Genomic DNA, 6,135 nt, shown 5'->3' on the forward strand with positions numbered 1-6,135 from the left:
AATGGAAAACAATGGAGAGAGCTCAAAAGACCTCAGTTCAAATATGTGTCACCCTGGGCAAGTCACTTAACTTCTATTTGCCTTAGTTTCCTCAACTGTAAAATGAAGATAACAAAACACTTACATGCTAGGGTTGTTGTGAGGACCAAATGAGATAATATTTGTTTTTAAAAGCACAAGGCAGGGCAACCTATCAATTAGGGAATGGCTGAACAAGTTGTAGTATATGATTGTAATGGAATACTATTATACCATAAAAAAAACCCAGCAAGTTTCAGAAAATTCTGCATAAACTAGATCTGATACAGAGTGAAGTAAGATGAACCAGGAGAACAGTATACAGTAATGGCAACACTGTGTGATGAATAACTTTGAATGATTTAGATATTCTTAGCAATACAATGATCCAATATAATCCCAAAGTACATATGATGAAAAATACTATTTGCCTCCAGAAATAGTGTCTGAATACAGACTGAAAGCATATGATTTTTCTCTTCCTTCCTTTCTTTTATCTTCCATTTTCCTTCTTTATTTCCTTTTGTTTTTCTTCTTTCCTTCCTCTCTTTCTCCCTTTCTTTCTCTTCCTTCCTTCCTCTCTTCCTTCTTTTCTTTCTTCCTTTCATCTTTCTTCCTGTCTTTCTTTCATCTCTCTCTCTCTCTCTCTCTCTCTCTCTCTCTCTCTCTCTCTCTCTCTCTCTCTCTCTCTCTCTCTCTCTCTCTCTCCCCCTTCTTATTTGAGCTTTGTTTCATAAAATAACTACTATGGAAATGGTTTGCATGATTACACAAACACACACACACACATATATCCTTTATCAGATTGCTTACTATCTCAAGGAGGGAGGAGTGGAGGGAGCAAGGGATAAAATTTGGAATTTAAAACTTTTTTTTAAAATGCTAAAAATATTTTATATATAATTGGGAGAAAATAAATTATATTTTAAATAGCATTCAGGGCAGTGCCTGGTACATAATGAATATTGTATGGGTGTCTTTTCCCTTTCCTCTTTCTCCTTAAAAAGGTCAAATATATCTCATTCAGTTTGGTGTTCAGTGGAAGGAACATAGGATTTAGAGGACTAGATTCTATACCCAAAGTTACCACCTAGAGTAAGTCACTTAACCCTGTGCCTCAGATATGGTATGACCTCAACTGACTCCAAAAATTAGGACCAGGAAAAAGTTACACACACATACACACTTTAAAAATGACTTGTAAAGTCATATATCTGTAGATATGTTTAAAGAAAAGCTCCCTGTAAAATCATTTTGTGTATTCATATGCATACATACATACATATAAAGAAAGGAAATCATCTTTTTAAGGTTAAGATGCTAGAGAAATGTGTAATGTTTATTCCAGGTCTGATCTGGCCAGAAAGTAGGGGAATGGTTTCCGTGGCTCTTCATGGTGCCTTTCCAAGCTAATGATCCTAAGATGGAAATTTACTACCAATCCTAAAACCACCAAGGGCAAACAAAGCATTCAACCCTTTGGCACCACACCCTAGTTTCCCAAGTCACCTACACCTGCTCAATCACAAACACCATTTTCTGATTCTATGACCTAAGTCTTGGTGGTAGGAACAAAACAGCTGCCAGTTTCCATGATAGCAAAATAGGAAGAGGTCATTTCTTCTTTTGGATTTTTCTCTCCCTTTTGCAAAGTATCACTTCCCTCTCCTAAGTCATCCTTTTTTATTTTTCCTTTGTCTTCCTTCCTCCTTTCTTTTACCTGTTCTCAACTCAACTTCTCTTTTAGCTCCAATATGAAGAATGCAACATTTCTAAGGTATTTCTTCTGAAAGAAATGTGTTAGTTTACATATCATTTCCACTGGAAAAAGAAAAAACATATCTACATATAGGCACAGATGAAACAATATACAGTGATTATTAGAGCTGGAAGAGACTCCAATGACTCCTACCTTCCCCCCCACCATTCAACTCTACAATTTTAAGGATGGGAAAACTGATGGGAAAACTAAGGACTTCAAAAAAATATTATGTCATTTGGTCCTCATAATAACCCTAGGATTTATCAGAAAGAAGAAAAAAATCATCTAAGTTTGTATAGCTAAAGAGAGGATGAACCTGTGACCAGAGGACTCTCCCATACCATGCTTTATTAAAGAATAGAAGAGAATGTCATATACAGAATAAGCATCTTCAATTTTACTACAGAAAATATAATGTCTGCAGAAAAAGACTTGACTAGGATACAGGACTCCTATTCCCTAATCCAATGTTCTTTCAAGTCTCCTGTTATCAAACAAGTCCACTAAGAGGAAAAGAGATGTTTTCAGGCCCTCCTGAAGAAAAATAGATGACCTCTAACTTACCTCATCTGATTAATTTATAACAGAGACTTTTGTTGTTAAGTTGTTTCATGCCCCAGTCATGTCCCAGTCATCATAAAATTTATTGGGGTTTTGCTGTCAAGTAGTTGGCCATTTCTTTCTCCAGTTCACTTTACAGATGAGGAAATAAGACAAACAGGGTTAAATAGGGTCACCTAACTAATAAGTGAAATTTGAACTCAGGATGATGAAGTCTTCCTGACCCCATGCACTGTGGCACCATTCAGTCCCTTTACAAAGATCAGAAGTCTAGTTATGTTTATCACATATTTCCAAAAGGATTAACAAAGAATAAAAAAGCAAAAATGTTTACCCTCCCCCTGCCCTCACTAGAGGCCAGGAAGCAAAATTTCCAAGATTGTACTAATCTTAGAGGTGTGACTAATAATGGAGTATATAAGGGCTGTGCTGGAGACAACTGTAGCCATATTATTAAAATAATATTGTTGTTTGACTATTATAAATACTAAAATTAGCTACAAAGGAAGATACTCTGCATCCAAGGAAAGAACTGATAAATAGAAGTAGGCATGAAATGATTTCAGATAGGAAGATAGATATTTTATGCATGTATGTATATATATATTTATATATATATTTGTATATAATGATAATCATCTTGGGAAAGGAATAGAAAAAGTAGAAGAAAAAGAATTTACATGATAGATTTATTATATATTTAAAGTAGCAAGTTGTTCATAATAGATTTACAGTTTTGTGTGCAATTATATTTTTATATTATGTTATAGAAATGCTTGTTTATTCCATACATTAAAAATAAACTCTAAAAAAATTTTTAGTGTGAACATTTTCACTTTATATATTGACAAATGCTACAGATTAGGACAGCTAGCTGGTTCAGTGACTAGAGTGTTGGGCCTGGAGGCAAGAGGATTCATTTTCCTAATTTCAAACCTGGCCTCAGACATTTATTAGCTATATGACTCTGGCCGAGGCACTTAACTCCATTTGCCTCAGTCTCCTTATTTTTATAAACACATGTCTGTAAATTGAGCTAGAGAAGGTAATGGCAAACCATTCCAGTATCTTTGCCAGGAAAATCATAGTCAGAAAAAGCAACTTAATAAAACACACACAGAGGATTATCATATAGTTTTGCAAATTGTCAAAACTTAAGACAGCAATGGAGAAAATGCTAATAATGGATCTTAATCTTAAAAGTGATTAGTGGGATTTGAGAGTTAGTTGTCTAACATTTATCATCATGATCTGAGTTACCATATAACTCAGTGAAAAACATGGAAGAATCTACGTTTCCATCTAGTAAATCTCTCCTTAGGAAGCCTATGGCATACTATTTGGTGCTGGATAGTCTGGACACTATCAACTGGCAGTATTTTATACCACCAGGAATTATTATTAAGTAAGTATTTACAATCTACATATACTATATATATATATATATATATATATATACACACATATATATATATGATATATTCTGTTATATGCTAGGATTACAGAGATCTGAAAAATAAAAAAAAATTCCTGCCTTCAAGAAGCTTCTATGAGGAATGAGAGTGAGAAACTACAGCATGTAAACAGATAAAGGTAATAACAATAGCTCATAGTTTTGCAGTGTTTTACATGTATCACTTCATATGACCCTAGTAATAACTTCCTGAAGTACTACCTATTATTATCCTCATTTCAAAAAATGAGGAAGCTGAAGATTGTCTTAACTTAAAGAGGTTCAGTGAGTTGTTCCAAGGAATCTAGAAAGGTGAGAGACAAGCTTCAAACCCTGTCTTTCTGACTCTAAATCATCATTATATCCACCATTATATCCACATTATATATAAATGTGATTGAGAAGGAAGAGGAACAACAAGGGGCATCAAAAAAGGTTCCAATAAGAGATGGAACATAAGCTGCATCATTAAGGAATTTGAGAATAAAATGAAGTAAGGAAATGCATTTTTGATAGGGAAACAGGGGAAATTCTGTGAAATTCAGGTGAGTCAGTTTGACAGGAATATACAAAAGAGACCATGAAAGGAAGTAATGTGAAATAAAACTGGAAAGGTAAAATGGAGTCATATTTGTGAATATGTAAGTATAACCCATGACTCAAGGACCTCTCAAACTTTAGGTTCACATAATTCAGTCCAGCTCTGGCCTAACTATAAAGGGTCATTTTCTCTTTGGTTTATTGCCTACCTGTTATCTATTCTAAGAAACTCTCCAAATATAGCCCATACTTACATTTCCACAGATATGGTTCACAGAACTTGTATAGGCACTCAAGGTGACCAGAACATACCAAATGGAAGACAGCCTTTTATTTCATTGCTTTAGAAAATTCAGAAGATACAAAGGGCTCACAAGAGCACATACAGAAAATATATTACTTACTCATTAGAGTTCCCCTTAGGAGGGAACTGAACTTGGAGGTGCCATCAAGGCAACAAACCAACAATCCAGTGAGTTCTTGGATCTTCTGAAAGGTCCTATGTCATCTCTCCCAAACTCAGAATGCTTTGGGGGATTTGTATTTCCTTGGTGTACTAGATGGCCCACCCATTTAAGAGGACCTACCACTACTTAAATAAATCCCATAATAAAGATATCAAGACCCATTACCTCTTGTTCAAAGCATGACATTGGTGTTCTAATTCCAATATCTGCATGGATGACTCTCCTCCTGCCCTCCAAAGAGGCCACTGCTTAAGAAATTCCCTTTACAATCTATTACAATTTCCAAACTCTAAAACTTTGAGATTGTTACTGAGACAACCCCCAAGGTTGGTGCTGCCCAAGAATCATCCTGTTGTTTCTAGAAGGCTAGATTCTAATATCTCTCTTCATACATTAGGTAGGAAATAGGAAATTATATGCCTATTTATTTTTATTTTTTTGAGACTATCTCACTCTTTCACCTAAGGTGGAAATGTTCCTCACCCAATCCATTAATTTCTACAAATATACAAAAAAATTTCTCCCCTTACCACAAAAAAGATATTATTCTCTCATTTTCCTCTTCAACACACCTGATATAAAGGACTAATTAAAGATTTGTCACCAAGGTTTTCAAACAGTACTATCTACACATTCTTCCATATTTTCAAGTTATATGTTCATGTAGCCATCCACAGACACCTGGCTACCTTTGTACTCCATTCCTCACTAAGCTTCACCCTCTCTAGCTTCTATTGTCAGTCCATTCAAGAATGATTTGGGATTGATGGGTAAACTCATTATAAGGGATAAGTAAATATCATCACTTTCCAACCTGGGCATGTTTGCCTCTCCTTAGAAAGCCTATCCCATTTCTGGCACTCACATGTTAGTCCTGGATAATATGAACATTCTATCATCTTTAATCCTACTGAAGCTCAGAATTTCAGAACTCATGAGATCCAAGAACCTCAGTGGATCTCAGCTTCTCAGTAGCAGGGATTACACACACACACACACACACACACACACACACACACACACACACATATATATATATATATATATATATATATTTTATATATATATATATAAAATATATATATATATATATATATGGAGAGAGAGAGAGAGAGAGAGAGAGAGAGAGAGAGAGAGATACATAGTCAACATGTAATTCTCTAGGAAGTCTACTATTTCCCTGTTCATATCATCTCTTTTTTTATTATAAGGTCTCTGCCTGACCATGTCATTCCTCTTCTCAAAAGACTCCAGTGGTTTTCTTCTTTCCTCCAAGAGAAAATATCAATTCCTTTGTTTTGTATTTTGAGCTATTCATGTTCCAGTATGATTTT

At 34.9% G+C, this 6,135-nt stretch overlaps 1 pseudogene; it reads right to left on the minus strand.

Annotated features, from left to right (window-relative positions):
* Positions 1 to 656: 656 nt before the first annotated feature.
* LOC141511027 (small nuclear ribonucleoprotein F pseudogene) lies at positions 657 to 5,782 on the minus strand (annotated as a pseudogene).
* Positions 5,783 to 6,135: the final 353 nt, after the last annotated feature.

Source organism: Macrotis lagotis, chromosome 2, assembly GCF_037893015.1.
Source record: "Macrotis lagotis isolate mMagLag1 chromosome 2, bilby.v1.9.chrom.fasta, whole genome shotgun sequence".
NCBI classification, from domain to species: domain Eukaryota; kingdom Metazoa; phylum Chordata; class Mammalia; order Peramelemorphia; family Peramelidae; genus Macrotis; species Macrotis lagotis.